The 17,605-nt window shown below is 38.6% G+C and overlaps 1 non-coding gene across 1 annotated transcript; it reads right to left on the bottom strand.

The window, feature by feature from the left end:
• Positions 1-10,384: 10,384 nt before the first annotated feature.
• On the bottom strand, positions 10,385-10,519 carry LOC119473334. The gene has a single exon (XR_005202545.1). It is a non-coding gene; the product is annotated as a small nucleolar RNA SNORA48 (small nucleolar RNA).
• Between the last annotated feature and the right edge of the window lie 7,086 nt (positions 10,520-17,605).

Below are 17,605 nucleotides of genomic sequence, written 5' to 3'. Positions count from 1 at the left end.
TAAGACATTTATCACTAGAGGATAGTAAAGGCATATACAGGGAGATATGATTTCTGCACTTCACTTGAACTGATGAAATGCGGCTACTACTAGAACACAATAATTTATACATGTATAATATAATACCTAGATTAACCACTAAAAAAATCTTTACACAGCGGTGCATTCAAATCCACTGTATATAAGTCAAAATGGAGCTCTAAAGTATATTTAAGTGGCTCACAGAAAGGCAAAAAAAAAAGGAAACAGGGTAACAAAAAAACAGAGGTGTCTTAATCTGTTCAGGCTGCTATCACCAAATACCATAAACTGAGTAATTCTCACAAATCTGGAGGCTGGGAAGTTCAAGATCAAGGCATTGGCAGATTCAATGTCTGGTGAGAGCTCACTTCCTCATACACAGGCACATTTTCACTGTGTCCTTACATGGTGTAGGGGGGAGGGGTCTTTCTAGGGCCTCTTTTATAAGGGTGCTTATCCCATTAAAATGAGATCCTGGCCTTTATGCCCTAATCACCTCCCAAATGTTTCTCCTCATTATGCCATCATATTGAGTATTAGTTTTAAACAAATGAATTTGTTGGAGCGGGGTACATAAATAGTCGTTTCAAGAGGGAACAAAAAACCAAAAATAAAATGGTAGTCTCAAACGCTAAAATATCAATAATTACGTTAAATATAAATCATCTAAATATGCCTATTAAAAGACATATATTTGAAGAGTAGATTAAAAATTGACCCAACTACATAGAGTTTATAAGAAACTTGTTTCAAACATAAAAATACAGGTAAATCAAAAGTAAAATTATGGAAATTGTATCAATTGAAGCAGAAAAAAAGCACTTTTAAAAAATAACACCTATTAATGACAAAAAGCTTTCAGAAAACTAGAAATAGATGGGAAACTTCCTAAATTTGATAAAGAATATCTATCAAAAAAGCATAGTTAACATCATATTTTGTGATGAATCACCGACTTTGTTCCCCCAAAGATTGGAATAGGCAAGGATGTTCATTCTCACCATTGCTATTTAACATTGTACTGGAAGATCTAGATAGCACAGTAAGGCAAGAAAATGACAAAAAATGAACACAAAAAAGAAAGGAAGAGATAAAGTGCTCCTATTTGCAGATGACATAATTTTCTTCATAGAAAATCCTAAGGGTCTACAAGAAAATTTCTAGAACTAATAAAATGAGTTAAGCAAGATCATAGGATACAGGGTCAATACACAAAGATCAATGATACCTCTACATACTAGCAATGAACATGTGGAACTAAAATAAAAAAAATACAATATTGTGTATTTTCACTGCAAAATATAAAATACTTAGGTATAAATATAACAAAACATATAGAATGTGTATGCTGAAAACTACAAAATGCTGAAATAGAGCATCTAAATAAATGGAGAGACAGACTGTGTTCATGGGTTGGAACACTCACTGTAGCAAAGATATAAACTCTACTCAAATTGATGTGCAGACTTAACACAATTTCTATCAAAATCCCAGAAAGACTTTTTGTATATATAGATAAGATTATTCTAAAATGTACAAAGAAAAGTAAAAGAACTTATACAGCTAAAATAATTTTGTACAAGTAAAAATAAAGTGGGGAGGAATTACTCCTTCTGGTTTTAAGATTTCTTACATAGCCACAATAATCTTGTGAAGGGTACAAAAGACCATGTAGTATTGGCAGAGGGACAGACATATAAATCAACTAAACAGAATAGAGAATTAGGAAATAATTTTTTTCTAATTCAATTACATAAGGATAGTCTTTGCAATAAATGGCACTGGAGCAATTGACTATCCATAGGAAAAAGAAAACCAAAAACTTTAATCAAAATCTCATATATTGTGCAAAAATTAACTCACAAGAAACCCAGATTAACATGGCTGATTAGGGATGCCAAACACTCCCTAGTACTTATGTGGGATTATTTCTTAATTCTCTATTAGGAATTATTTCCTAATTCAATGACATAAGGATAGTCTTTGCAACAAATGGCACTGGAGCAATTGACTATCCAGAGGAAGGAAAAAAACAAAAACTTTAATCAAAATCTCATACATTGTGCAAAAATTAACTCACAAGAAACCCAGATCAACATGGCTGACTAGGGATGCCAAACACTCATCTCCTGCACAAAGAAGCAGCAAAACAACAAATAACTGTAACATGAGTAGAGCGACTAAAGGATAACACAGAAATAGAGCAAGAAAGTGATGAAATTCCTCTGAGGCATGGAAACTTGTAATGACAGCATAGACAGAGAGGTGAAACACTCAGCTGGGGACAGCTCAGAGTCAAGAGGGACTTCTCACTGTGGGGAAAAGGTAAGCAGGAGATCCTCAGCAGTCCCCATTTCAACTGAGGACATTTGCAATCTTAGCTGCTGGCATGTCTCACAATCCTCACAAACCTTGAATCCATAATAGGGAGCTGCCTGGAGTCTGCACACCCTCATTGCTGTAGAGAAGGCACACACACAAACTACCCCCTCACTCCCCAGGACCAAAGCTGCTATAGCATGGTGGCCATTTTGGGAATGCTGTTGCTGTTAGTGTGCATCTTGACCTGGGAGCCAATAGTTCCTACATCTCTGTGTTTTTGGAGACCAGCCATCATCCCCCCATACACACATGGAAAACTGCAGGTGCCACCACCCCAGCTAGACCCAGAAGTACGCCTTAACCCCAGCACCTGAGCCTATGCATTTCCCTACATTCCAGGGAGCAGGCATTTCAGGACAGCATGGAGGCCACCCCCAGGACTGGAAGAACAGATATACACATTTCTTAGAGCCATAAAACAAACTGCCTGATACCCGCCACCACCAATGACCCTGTCCCTCCAATGGCAGAGTGTCATACATTACAAACATATTCCAGGAACCCAGAACTGGTCCACCTGGCACCCACCACTGCCACTCACCCTGCCCTTTCCCTATGGAAGCTACTTCATAAAATTGAAAGGGGTGACTCTTCCATTAGATGCACAAATATCAATGTAGGGACACAAGAAACATGAAAAACAAAAAAACATGACACCTTAAAAGGAACACAATAATTCTCCCATAACAAAACCAAAGGAAAGGAAATCTATGAAATGCCTGAGAAGGAATTCAAAATAATTATCCTAGGAAACTCAGTGAGATACAAAAGAATACAGATAGATAATTCAATAAAATCAGGAAAATAATCATGATCACAATAAGAAATTCAAAAAAGAGAAGAATTCATAAAAAAGAACTAAACCAACCTTGGTGCTGAATAATTCAAAGAATAAATAAAAATACAATTGAGAGTTTCAACAATAGAGAAATAATTTTTTCACTTGAAGACAGGCCTTTTGAAATAACTCAGTGGAACTAAAAAAAGAAAAGACAAAAGAATTTAAAAGAATGAAGAAAACCTATATGACTTATGCACACCATTAAGCAAACAAACATTGGCATTATGGGAATTCCAGAATGAACAGAGATTGGAAAGGCATAAAAATTCCTACTTTATGAAATATTAACTGAAAACTCCTCAAGTCTTTGGAGAGATACAGACATCCAGATCCAGGAATTTCAAAGATCCCCAGATAAAATCAACTCAAAAAGGTCCTTTCCAGGGCACATTATATTTCAATTGCCAAGAGTCAAAGACAAAGAGACAAATTTAAAGACAGCCAGAGAAAAGAATCAAGTCACATAAAAGGGAATACTGATTAGACTAATAGCAGATTTCTCAGCAGAAACCTTATGGCCCAGGGGAATGATATAGTCAAAGTACTGAAAGAAAAAAACTAGCAGCCAAGATTACTATACTTAGCAAAGCTATCCTTCAGAAATCAAGGAAAAATAGCATCTTTTTAAGACAAGCAAAAACTGAGAAAATTCATGACTAGACCAGCCTTGCAAGAAATGCTCAAGGGAGTTTTACATCTGAAATGAAAGGATAACTACCATTATGAAAACACGTGAAAGTATAAAACTCACTGCTAGAGCATATAAACAAATGAGAAAAGAAAAGACTCAAACCATATCAACTACACAGAACCACCAAACCATAAAGATAAGCAATAAAAGAATAATAAGGAAATAAAGGATATATAAAACAACCAGAAAACAAGTAACAAAATGACAGGAGTAAGTACTCAGCCACAACAATAACCTTGAATGGAAACAGATTAAATTATCCATTTAAAAGATATGGATGGACTGAATGGATAAAAAGAACATGACTCAACTATATGCTGTCTACAAGAAACTCATTTTACCTGTAAAGACAAACACAGACAGAAAGTGAAGGGATAGAAAAAGATATTCCACACAAATGGAAACCAAAAATGAGCAGGAATAGGTATATTTATACTAGATAAAATAGGCTTTAAATTAAAAACTGTAAAAAGAGACAAAAGGGTCACTATACAATGATTAAGGGATTAATTAAGCAAGAGGATTATATAACAATTGTAACTATTTATGCACCCAATACTGGAGAACCCAGATATATAAAGCAATCATTTGATCTAAAGAGTGAGAGAAATCCTAATAAATAATAGTTAAGGACTTTACCATCCCATTGTCAGGATTGGACAGATCATCTAGACAGAAAACCAAAAAGAAACATTGGATTTAAATTGCACTATGAACCAAATAAATCTAACAGACATTTGCCGAATATTTCATCCACAAGCTGCAGCACACACATTCATCACATCAGCACAGGAGCATTCTCCAGGATAGACTGTATGTTAAGGAAAAAATAACTCTCAACAAATTTTTAAAAATTGAAATCATATCAAATATCCATTATTTACCATAATGGAATAAAACCATAAATCAATAACAAAAGGAACTTTAGAAACTTATTGAATATGTGGAAATTGGAAAACATGCTTCTGAATGACCAATGGGTCAATGAAGAAATTAAGAAGGAATATAAAATTTTCCTGAAATAAAAAAAAAATAGAAAAACAACATGCCAAAACCAATGAGACATAGCAAAAGCAGTACTATGAGGGAAGTTTACAGCAATAAACATCTACATGTTAAAAGTAAAAAGAATACAAATAAACAACCTATTGGGGCACCTCAAGGAAACAGAAAAGGAAGAACAAACCAAACCCCAAATCAGTAGGAGTAAAGAAATGATGAAGATTAGAGCATAAATAAAAGAGTATTTTAAATGTATAAAAAAGATCGAGGAAACAAAAATTTGGTCTTTTGGAAAGACAGATAAAATTGACAAACCATTAGCTATACAGAAAAAAAGAAAAGGCCCAAGTAAATAAAACCATAAATAAAAAAGAGACCTTACAGCTGATGCAACAAAAATCCAAAGGATCATTAGAAATATTACAGACAAGTACACATGGACATTTGGAAAACCTAGATGAAATGGGTATATTCCTGGACACATGCAACCTATCAAGATAGAACCAGGAAGAAATAGAAAACCTGCACTAACTAATGATGAGTAACAAGATTGAAGTAGTAAAAACCTCTTTCAACAAATAAAAGCTCAAGTCCAGTGGCTTTACTGTTAATTTTACTTAACATTTAAAGAAGAGTTAACAGAAATTCTTCACAAACCATTCCAAATAAATTTAAGGGGAGGAAATTTTTCCAAACTTACTCTGTGAGGTCAGCATTACCCTGATACCAAAAGCAGAAAAGGACACAATGAAAAGAGAAATGCAGGCCAATATTCCTAATGCACATATATGCAAAGTCTTCAAAAAAAATACTAGCAAATCAAACCTGACAGCACATCAAAAAATACACCATGATCCAGTGGGATTTATGTCAGGATGCAAGGATGGTTCAACAGACACAAATGAATGAATGTGATATATCACATCAACAGAATGAAGAAAAAATACCATAGGATTATCTCAATAGCTGCGGAAAAATGATTTGATAAAAATCAACATTCTTTCATGATAAAAATTCTCAACAAAATAGGTATAGAAGAAATGTACCTCAACAAAATAAAGGCCACATATGACAAACCTGTAGCTAACATCATACTAAGTGACAAAAAGTTGAATGCTTTTTCTCAAAGAACTGGAAGAAGACAAGGATGCCTACTTTTACCACACTTATTCAGCGTTGTACTGAAAGTCCTAGCCAGAGCAAGCAGGCAAGAGAAAGAAATAAAGGGCATTCAAGTTACACAGAAGGAAGTAAAATTGTTCTTGATTATGGAAGAAGACATGACCTCATAAAGAGAGAAACCTAAAGACTCCCCCAGGGGAAAAAAAGCCACTTAGAACCAATAAATGAAATCAGTAAAGTAACCGGATACAAAAATTAATACACAAAAATCGGTAGTGTTTCTATACACCAATAACAAACTAGCTGAAAAAGAAATCAAGAATGTAATTTTATTTACAATAGTCACACCCAAAATATCTAGAAATAAATTTAACTGAGGATGTAAAAGACTTCTACCAGGAAAATTATAAAATTCTGATGAAAGAAATTAAAGAGGATGCAAAACAGTACAAAGACATCTCATGTTGATGGTTTGGAAGAATTCATACTGTTAAAATGAATAACCATACTATCAAAATCAATCTACAGCTTCAGTGTCATCCCTATCAATATATCAATGATATTCTTAGCAGAAATTTTTTTAAGTCCTAAAATTCTTATGGAATTACAAAAGTCCCCGAATAGCCAAAGTAATCCTGAGGAAAAAAAGCAAAGTTGGGGATATCACACTATGTGACCTCATACTGTAGCTTTTATAGCCAAAACAGCATGGCACTGGCATAAAAGGAAAGATACAGAATAATGAAACCGGCTGGGTGTGGTGGCTCACACCTGTAATTCTAGCACTTTGGGAGGCTGAGGTGGGTGGATCACCTGAGGTCAGGAGTTTGAGACCAGCCTGGCCAATATGGTGAAACCCCAACTCTACTAAAAAATACAATAATTAGCCAGGTGTGGTTGTGGGCACCTATAATCCCAGCTTCTCAGGAGGCTGACACAGGAGAATCACTTGAACCTGGGAGATGGAGGTTGCAGTGAGTGGAGATCACTCCATTACACTCCAGGCTGGGTGACACAGTGAGGCTCTGTCTCAAAAAGAAAAAAAAAAAAAAAAAAAAAAAAAAAAAAAAAAAAAAGAAAAGAAAAATGAAACCAATACAGAACCCAGAAATAAATTCACATATTTAAGGCCAACTGATTTTTGACAGAGGTGCCAAAAGCATTCACTGGGGAAAGGACAGTCTCTTCAAAAAATGGTGTTGGTAAAACGGGATACCTATATGCAGAATAATGAAACTAAGACACCCATCTCTCACCATATACAAAAATAAGACCCAAAATTATGAAACTACTAGAAGAAAACATTGGGAAAACACTTTAGGACACTAGTCTGGGAAAAGATTTTTATGAAGAATGCACAGACAACAAAACCAAAAATAAACAAAGAGGATTATATACAACTAAAAAGCTTCTGCACAGCAAAAGAAGCAATCAACAGAGTGAAGAGACAATCTGCAAGGAATTAATATCTAGAATATACAAATAACTCAACTCAATGGCCAACAACAACAAAAATATAGTTGGCCCTTGAATAGCAATTTGAACCGTACAGGTTCACTTGTATATAATCTTTCTTCTACCTCTGCCATCCCTGAGACAGCAAGACCAACCTACCCTCCTCCACTTTCCCCACCACCCGCTCAACATGAAGACAATAAGGATGAAAAACTTTACGATGATCCACTTCTACTTAATGAATAGCAAATATATTTTCTCTTATGATTTTCTTAATAGCATTTTCTTTTTCTAAATTACTTTATTGTTAGAATACAGTATATAACACATATAACATATAAAAAATGTATTAATTGACTGCTTCTGACATTGGTAAGGCTTCCAGTCAAGAGTAGGCTAATAAGTTTTTGAGAAGTCAAAAGTTGTACATAGATTTTCAACTGTGCTGGGGGTTAGAGCCCCTAACCCTCACATTGTTCAAAGGTCAACTATAATATGATTTAAAAATTGGCAAATGGCCAGGTGCAGTGGTTCACACCTGTAATCCCAGCACTTTGGGAGGCCAAGGTGGGTGGATCACAAAGTCAGGAGTTCGAGACCAGCTTGACCAACATGGAGAAACCCCATCTCCACTAAAAGTACAAAAATTAGCTGGGCATGGTGGTGTGTGCCTATAATCCCAGGAGACTGAGCCAGGAGAATCACTTGAACCCAGGAGGTGGAGGTTGCAGTGAGCCAAGGCCATTGCACTCCAGCCTGGGCGACAGAGCAAGACTCTGTCTCAAAAAAAAAAAAAAAAAGGCAAATGATATGAATAGACATTTCTCAAAAGAAGACATACAAACGACCAATGAGTATATGAAAAAATGCTCAATATCATTAATCATCAGGGAAATGCAAATCAAAATTGCAATGAGACATCATCTCATCCCAGTTAGAACGACTACTATCAAAAGAGAAAAATAACAAATGCTAGCAAGGATGAAGAAAAAAAGAGAACGCACATGTTGTTGTTAAGAATATAAACTACAACAGCTATTATGAAAAACAGTACGGAGGTTCCTCAGAAAATTAAAAATTGAATTACCACATGATTCAGCAATCCCACTACTGGGTATATATCCAAAGGAAAGGAAGTTAGTATATTGAGAAGCTATCTGCATGCCCATATTTACTGCAGCACTATTGACAATAGCAAAGATATGGAATCAACCTAAGTGTCCATCAAGAGATGAATGGATGAAAAAAATGTGGTTTATGTACAAAATAGAATACTATTTGGCCATAAACAAGAATAAAACCTGTTATTTGCAGCAATATGGATGAGCCTGGAGTACATGTTAAGTGAAGTAAGCCAGGCACAGAAAGATAGATACCATGTTTTCACTCATATGGGGAAGTGAAATAAGCTGCTCTCATAAAAGTAGAGAACGGAGTAGTGATAACTGGAGGCAGGGAAGTGGGGGTGGGGGAGGGAGAATTTGGCTAATGCATACAAAATTACAGCTAGAGAGAAGGAATAAGTTCTAGTATTCTTTAGCCCTGTAGGGTAACTACAGTTAATAATAATTTATACTCTATTTTCAAATAGCCAGAAGAGAGTATTTTGAACATTTCCAACACAAAGAAATGCTGAATGTTCAAAGTAATGGATATGCTAAAAAAAAAAAAAAAAAAAAAAAAAAAAAAAAAAAAAAAAAAAAAAAAACCTTGATTTTATCTATGTACATTGTATACAGATATTTGAATGTCACCTTGAACCCCAGGTGACAAATAAAAATTAACTTACAATGGATCACAGATTTAAATTTAAAGTGTAAAACTATAAATCTCCTAGCAAAAAAAATATAGGAGAGAAATCTTTGAAACATCAAGCACGGTGGAGAGTTCTTAGGCATAACAACAAAAGGCACAATTCATGTAAAAAAAGATAAATTTGGATGTCGCCAAAACAACTTTCAAAATCTGACAGTATACAACAATAACAATAATTCAATTAGAAAATGGAAAAAATACATGAAGATACATCTTGTCCAAACAGAATCTACAGCAGCAAATAGCAATGAAAAGATGTTCAACATCACTAACCTTTATGGAAATGTAAATTAAGACCATAAGGAATCACTTCACACCTCTTGGAACAGGTAAAATAAAACATGTTCACAGCGCTGAAGTTGGCAAGCATTCAGAGAAACTAGATCTCTCACACATTACTGGTGGGAGGTGTATATGAAACACCTACTCTGGAAAACAGGCAGTTCCTAAAAAACTAAATATATGCTTGCCATATAACTCAGCAATTACACGAAACTAAATAACACTCCGGTATTTATCCCAGGAAATCATCATTTATGTCCACACACAAAAAAGCTACTATACAATTAATTGTTCACGGTAGCTTTATTTGCAACAGCCAAAAATTGGGACAACCAAAATGTCCTAAAATGGGTGAATGGATAAACAAACTTTGGTACATCCATGCCATAGAATACTATTCAGCAATAAACAGAAATTAACTATTGATATATGCAGCAACACGCATAGACCTCACAGCATTACACTAAGTTCTGAGAAAAAGTCAATATCAAAAGATTATATACTGTATTATTCCATTTCTACAACATTCTCAAATGACAAAATTGTGGGGATGAAAAACAAATTAGTGGCTTCCAGGCATTATAGATGGTGTGGGGAGGAGATTAGGTATGGCTAGAAAGGGATAGCATGGGGGACACTTTTGTGGTGATAGAATAGGACCATGCCTTGATTGTGTTGGTGGTTGTATGAATCCACACATGCAATAAAATGAAATAAAACTCTACACATACACATTGCACTAATGTCAATTTCTTTTTTTGTTTTTCTTTTTCCCATGTGTCTAAGGCATGAACCAGGCATAAGCACAGATCAAAAGCCAAGCGGGGATGAACAAGGGGTTGCTTTGTCCCTGGCTGATATCAGAGGGACACCACCAACCAGATGCCACTCTATCCAGGTCAGGGACATAATGTCAATTTCTTAGTATGCTATTGCATATTGAATATTGTGTATTTAGGCAAGGTGTAACAAACAGGCAAAACTAGCAGAAGGATACAAGAGACATCTTTGCACTATCTTTGCCACTTTCTATGAATCTAATTATTTTAAAGTTTAGAGGTTTTTAAAACAGGTAACAATAATTCAATGCCTTTTTGTAATAAATAGTCTTAGCCAACCAGGAACAAAAGGGAACACTCTTTAGAGAAGAAAAATTATCTGTGAAAACCTATGGCAAATATCATATTAAATGGTGAAAACAGTGAAGGCATTCACTCTGAGATGGGAATGAGATAAGGAAGTTTGCTATTGCTGCTTTTCATTCAGTATTGAACTGGAGGAACCAGCTTGTGCAACAAGGCAAGAAAAAGAAACAAGAAGTCTAAAATTTTTGAAGCAAGAAAAAATACTGTCATTATTCACAGATAAGATTATTGTGACCTATGAGAAAATCTAAAATAATTTACAGATATATTATAAGAATTGAAAAGGGTTTATGAGACTAGACTGTGAGGACAGATTTTTTAAAATGAAAATGAATTTTAAAGGAAATAGAAAATAAAAATTTTATTTATTTATTTATTTTTTAAAGAAAAGAGTTTAGCCAGGTCACTAGAACTAAATTAAAAGCAAAAAGAAATCTATTGCATTTCTATATTCCAGCAAGAGATAATGAAATTTTTTAAAAAGACACCAAGAAATATAAATTAACTAGGGGTAAACCTGGCAAAGCGTTCTAAGATCTTTAGGCATGAAAGTATAAATTATAAAAAATTTTGAACAATATTAAAATAAAGAGACACAGAACATTGTTATAAACTCAATGTTATAAAGATGTTAGTTCTCTTCAAATTGATCTATAGAGTCAATGTTATCCCTATTTATTATTTATTTATTTAAAGACAGAGTCTCACTTGTTGCCCAGTTTGGAATGCAGTGGCGTGATCTCAGCTCACTATAGACTCCACCTCCTGGGTTCAAGCGATTCTCTTGCCTCAGCCACCCGAGTAGCTGGGATTACAGGCACATGCCACCATGCCTGGCTAATTTTTGTATTTTTAGTAGAGATGGGGTTTCACCGTGTTGGCCAGGCTGGTCTCGATCTCCTGATGTCAAGCGATCTACACACTTTGGCCTCCCAAAGTGCTGGGATTACAGACATGAGCCACCACACTTGGCCCTATCCCAATTTTTAATCACAGAAAGAAATACTGTAGAATTTAATAAGCTGGTTGTATAGTTTATATAGAACAAAAGGACCAACAACAGCTATGACATATTTGAAGAAGTATTGGATGGAGGTGAAGGCATGTGCCCTATGAGAAATGAAGACATACTATAAAGCAATCAATGAGGACAGTGTAGTGATGACACAGGAATAGACAAGTAAACCAATGGAAACGATTAGCAACACCACACACAGATCCGTTCCTGTTACAAGACCTGATGCATGGCAGAGATGGTATTGCAGATCGGTGGAGAAAAGACGGGTTGTAAATTCAATTGGGAAAACCAGGAATATGTATGTATACCAGGATAAATGTATAAAATATTCATAGTAGCATTTGTTGGGAACCAACCCAATTATTCATCAAAGTAGAATGTATACATAAGCTGTATTACCTTCATTTGATGGATTTTAACAATATAAATTAACAAACTTAGCTACGTTCGTAAATACAGATGATCTAACAAACATAATAATATTGAGTGAAGAAACAAGTCAAAAAAAAAATACCTACGACTGATATAATTTATCCAGAGTTTAGAAAGAGGCAAACCTAAATTATACTGCTTAAGGATGCATACATAGACAATAAAATTTAAGAAAAGCAAGGAAATGATTATAACTAAAATCAGGAGTGTAGTTACCTCTGGAAGGAGGAAAAGAGGACAGGATCAGGAAGGGATACCCCAGGAGCCTCAAAGAAACTGGCAATGTTCTGTCTCTTAAATTAGGTGGTAATTACTAATATGCTCTAGATTAAAGATATGTTTTATATACTGTTATATTAATGTGTATATGTGTGCTATATTTCACATTTTAAATTATTACAAATATCAAAAGTTTTAAGTACCAAGTTTTAAATACTATAGTGCCATTATAACTTCTCACCTATCAGATTGGCAAAGACCAAAAGGCCAACACACTATGTTGGCAGAATGTGGGAACACAGACATTCTCATTCACTGTTGAGAGGAATGTGTGAATTTGACAATCTCTATCAAAATTACAAATGAGCATAAAACAGATATATTTTCACCACATGTGCTAAATTACAAATATGCAATGGTATTTGTTGTAGCATTGATTGTAATAGCCCAAGACTGGAAAATCAGTGACCATCAATGGCTGGGCGCAGTGGCTCAGCCTGTAATCCAGCACTTTGGGAGGCTAAGGCAGGTGGATCACTTGAGGTCAGTGGTTCGAGACCATCCTGGCCAACATGGTGAAACCCTGGCTCAACTAAAAAATACAAAACATTAGCCATATGTGGTGGCACGCACCTGTAATCCCAGCTACTCAGATGGCTGAGGCAGGAGAATCATTTGAACTCAGGAGGCAGAGGTTGCGGTGAGCTGAATTGTGCCACTGCACTCCAGCCTGAGCGACAGAGCAAGATTCTGTCTCAAAAAAAAGTAAAATTAGCTGACTTGGTAGTGCACATTGGTAATCCCAGCTACTTGGAGGCTGAGGTGCAAGAATCGCTTGAACCCAGGAAGCAGAGGTTGCAGCGAGCCAAGATCTGCACTCCGGCCTGGGTGACAGACCAAGACTGTCTTAAAAAAAAAAAAAAGACCACCAGTAGCTGACTGGCTAATTAAAGGATGGTACACCCATGCAATGGAGCATATGCAGCCATTTAAAAGAATGAGGCAGCAATTTTTTTTTTCAGGAAAACTCTCCAATACATGTTTTTAAATGAGAACAGGAAGATAGTAAAACAATGCATATTTCTGTTTAGTCTCAAAAATATTTATTAGTATTTGCATTGAATATCTTGGGGAAAATTTCACACAAGAAATTGCTAATACTGCTTACCACAGAGAAAATGACTGGGTGATTGGACAGTGAGGCTTAATTTTTAATATACACACTTCTGTATCTTAATTTTGTTCCAAGTCAAGTAATACCTACTAATAATGATGATAATTGTGGTGGTGATGATGATGACTACAAGTGATGAAAAAGAGAATCAGATGTATTGAGACTGAAATCTCAGTTCTGTCACTCACGAGGGATCACTGGTAAATTGCTTAACTTTTGGAACGCTGTCCCTCAAATGAAAACATCGGGGGATAATACGGAACTCCTGGGCAGACTGGAAGTAGGTACTCAACACCCATGCATCACGTGCATGTCATATATGTACAGCGTCTGCTGTGTGTGCGGCACATGATGGCGCTCGATAGATGGAGCTCGCACTGCTGCTGCTGTTGGAAGGCATCTGTCTTGTCACCCACTCTGGATTTCTAGAACTTCAGCTTGGGGACAAGGTGGTCTTCCCTGAAGTGAGCAGTGTCTTTGCTTCTCTGACACCTGAGGGAAAGCTCACGGGGGAGCCAGCATTTTTGAGGCCTCTCTATGTCCAGTAGGCTGGGCCCCTTTCACCACCTCTGATACGTACCCATCGTATTCAGAGGAGTGTGGTCCCTGGAGCTCCCAGGTATGCATCGACCTGTGCCCTGTGCACATGTGGCACTCCAAACTTCAAATTACTTGTGGGATTAGCCGGTCCCTGGAATAACTAAGGTGTCAGGGGCCCCACGGAGTCCACGGTGCGAATTGAGGATTCCTTAGGCTGCTGGGGAAAACCCACCTTCGGGATTTCTGGGCCTGAGGCCAGGATGCCAGATCCTCTTCATGAAGAGTCTGGGGCTGGGACACTAGCATCTAGCCGGCACAGCTGGAAGGAAGGGAGAGGAACACCACCAGAGGCTCAAGTCCCCACACGATTTAGGAGGAAAAAGAAGAAAGAGGGTTTCCCAGGTAAGGCAGGAGTATGCCAGGGGTCGTTCTCTGGCACAGCGTCTGGCCGGGGCCCAGGGAGGAACTGAGAATTGTGTGTGGGACCAGGAGACTCGGAAGTGGCCACTGGGCAGGAAGCAGATGGGGAGAGCTGGGCTGGGGCGGGGGCAGAGGTGGGGTGGTGCCTCCTGCAGGCCGTTTCCCTCCTCACCCAGCCTCTGCTCCCAGAAACCTTCCAGCTGCCACTGGTCCTAGGCAGCTGCTGCTGGGGAAGAGAGGAGCTGCTGGGCTCCCAGTGCCCTCCAGGGACCCCGTGAGCCAAGTCCCCTCCCTGTCCTTGCTGCTCTGTCCCCACACAAGCCCTGAGGGAGGCTGGCAGGGCTTCCATCCCACTCCACAGGTGAGGAAGAGAGGCTCAGAGGAAAAGCGGCCTCCCTCTGGGTCAGGGGACGTGAGGCAGGTGGACCTGCATGCAGCCCTGTCTTACAGATCCCACTCTGCGACTAACGCTTTCTGTTTCTCTCACCCTCCTCTCAGAAATGCTGAGATTTTTTCTGAGTACAAAATAACTCGTACCCATCATATTCAGAGAAAATTTGCCCTGCCCCTATGGATTTTGCTGTCTTTTCTTTCCAGTCACTTTTCATTTTTTATTTTATTTTTTTGAGATGGAGTCTCTCTGTCACCAAGGCTGGAGTGCAATGGCATGATCCCTGCTCACTGCAACCTCTGCCTACAGGTTCAAACGATTCTCCCACCTCAGCCTCCCAAGTGGCTGGGATTACAGGTATGCGCCGCCATGCCCTGCTAACTTTTTTTTCTTTTTTTGTAGTTTTAGTAGAGATGGGGTTTCACCATGTTAACTAGGCTGGTCTTAAACTCCTGACCTCAAGTGATCCCCCTGCCTCAACCTCCCAAAGTGCTGGGATTACAGGTGTGAGGCACTGCACCTGGCCTCCGGTCACTTTTTATCCACATGATTGTTTACCTAATTGAGATCATAACAGCATGTACAAGTTTGACTTTGCCCTTTTATCATTGTGCTATAGTAATATAAGCATGGAGAAAATTACAAATAGGACTGTAAGGTCTAACATTAATTCCATTATGTGAAAAGCATGACTTACTTAAGCATTCGTTGGTGGAGAGCTGTATTGTTTCCTATTTTCACTCACAAATATTGCTGTGATAAATACCTTTATTGAGAGATCCTGGCCTCTAGGCTCACTGATTCTTTAAAACATTTCCTGGAGGGACAATGGCTGAGGTGAGGGATAGGCAGGTTTTTTGAATTTTTCCTTTTTCTAGGCAAATTCCCGTCCGGAAAGGCTGCCTGAGAGTGTATGGGGCTCTTTTTACAGCTCCGCGTTGCCTCCTGCTTCTCATCTGCCTGCTGGCTCCAGAACAGATAGAGATGAGACCACGAGCCAAATTGGGTCCCTTGGACAAACCGAGGCTTCCTGCCTACAGGAGCTGGCCACAGAGCCCAAAGCTTCCCCTCCTCCCCTTGCTCTCCCTGGCTGCCTCCCACCTCCCCGCTTCTCTCCCTCCTCTCATGGGGCTGCAAGTGCCAGGCCTCTTTGTTTGCTTTCATTCTGAATCCTTTCCAAAACCTGACACAGCCCTACTAACTGCTGAATATTTCTCGGTGGACAACGAGGAATTCAGATCTCCCTTTCACACACACACACACACACACACACACACACACCCCTCACACCCATTGGTGTGGGCAGCCACCTTTACCAAGGACTGCTCCCTGCCTGCAGAGGTCAGCACTCAAGAGTCCTTGACAACCCTCAGAGCTGGGATGCCCTGGGAAGCAATTGTTCAGCCTTCTCATGAAGCACATGGGAAAACTGAGGCCTAGGGAGGCAAAGAGACTTGCTCCAGCTTGATTGAATATCCATCTCCCAGGCAGGTGTAGTTCCACTAGCTCTGATCTCAGAGTACAGAATCTTCCCAGCTGTACAGTTCATTTCAATTAAACAAATATACTCAGCAACTTTTCATGACAGGCACTGAGGCTTCCATGGAGGCAGCTCTGAAGGGGGCCAAATCCCATGTATCATTCATGCCCAGAGGATGCTATTCATGGATAGAAACCTCTGTGTGCATAGACTTATCTTGTGGGAATGGACACTGTGGCTTCCCTAGCATCTGCTTGTCGCTTTGGAATCTGGTTTGTCACACTGAATGTAATGTTTGCTTTTCTTCATTTTCTGGAGGGGGTGAGAGATGCACTAGGAGGAACAGGAGATAAGCTGGTGGGGAAGTTCATGGTGGGGCTCACAGGGAGTTGGCTTGCACTGAGCAACCAGGAACATCCTCCTGTGCTGTACTAAAGGATGTGGTGAGGGGAACAGCATTGCACAGGAAATACCTTGAGACCTATGGTTGCGTAATGGGGGAAGTTTCTCCTGGGTTAGACTAATGATTCCCTCCTGGGCACAGTTTTGCACCACCCCCCTCCAACTCCCCCCCACCCCCACACCTTTCTCCTGGAAGCATGTGGCAGTGTCTAGAAACATTTTGGTTGTTACAACTCAGAGTAGAAGGTGCCATTGGCAGCTGATCAGTGAAGGTCAGAGATTCTGCTGAACATCCTACAATGCACAGGACAGCCCTCACACCAAAAGATTATCCAGCACAAAATGTCAATCGTAAAGAGTCTGAGAAACCCTGAGTTCCATTTAGGGTGGGAGCTGCACTGCCTGACAACACATCTGACATAAGCCTCCCGCATGACTGAAGAGAGAGGGTGTTGGACAGACGGTGAGACCGGCCAGAGAACACGCAGAGCTAACTGAGATCATAACAGTGTCTACAAGTTTGACCCTGCCCTTTTAATTTATCATTATGCTATAGTAATATTAGCACAGAGAAAATTACAAACAGGACTGTAAGTTCTGTCTGGTATTGGAGGGACAGGGTCTTTTGCAAAGCTGTGCACCAAAAGAGAAAAGCAACTGTCTCATGAGAGAACGCAGGACTAGGGCATGGGACCCAACTCCAGCTCCACCCTTCAACCCAAGGAGCAAATTTATCTTCTGAGTTCCAGTTACTTCATCTGTAAAACCTGAAT

Source organism: Cebus imitator, unplaced genomic scaffold (assembly GCF_001604975.1).
Source record: "Cebus imitator isolate Cc_AM_T3 unplaced genomic scaffold, Cebus_imitator-1.0 Scaffold149, whole genome shotgun sequence".
NCBI lineage: Eukaryota > Metazoa > Chordata > Mammalia > Primates > Cebidae > Cebus > Cebus imitator.
Note: the sequence above shows the minus strand (reverse complement) of the source record. Positions and strands in the feature narration are given on the sequence as shown.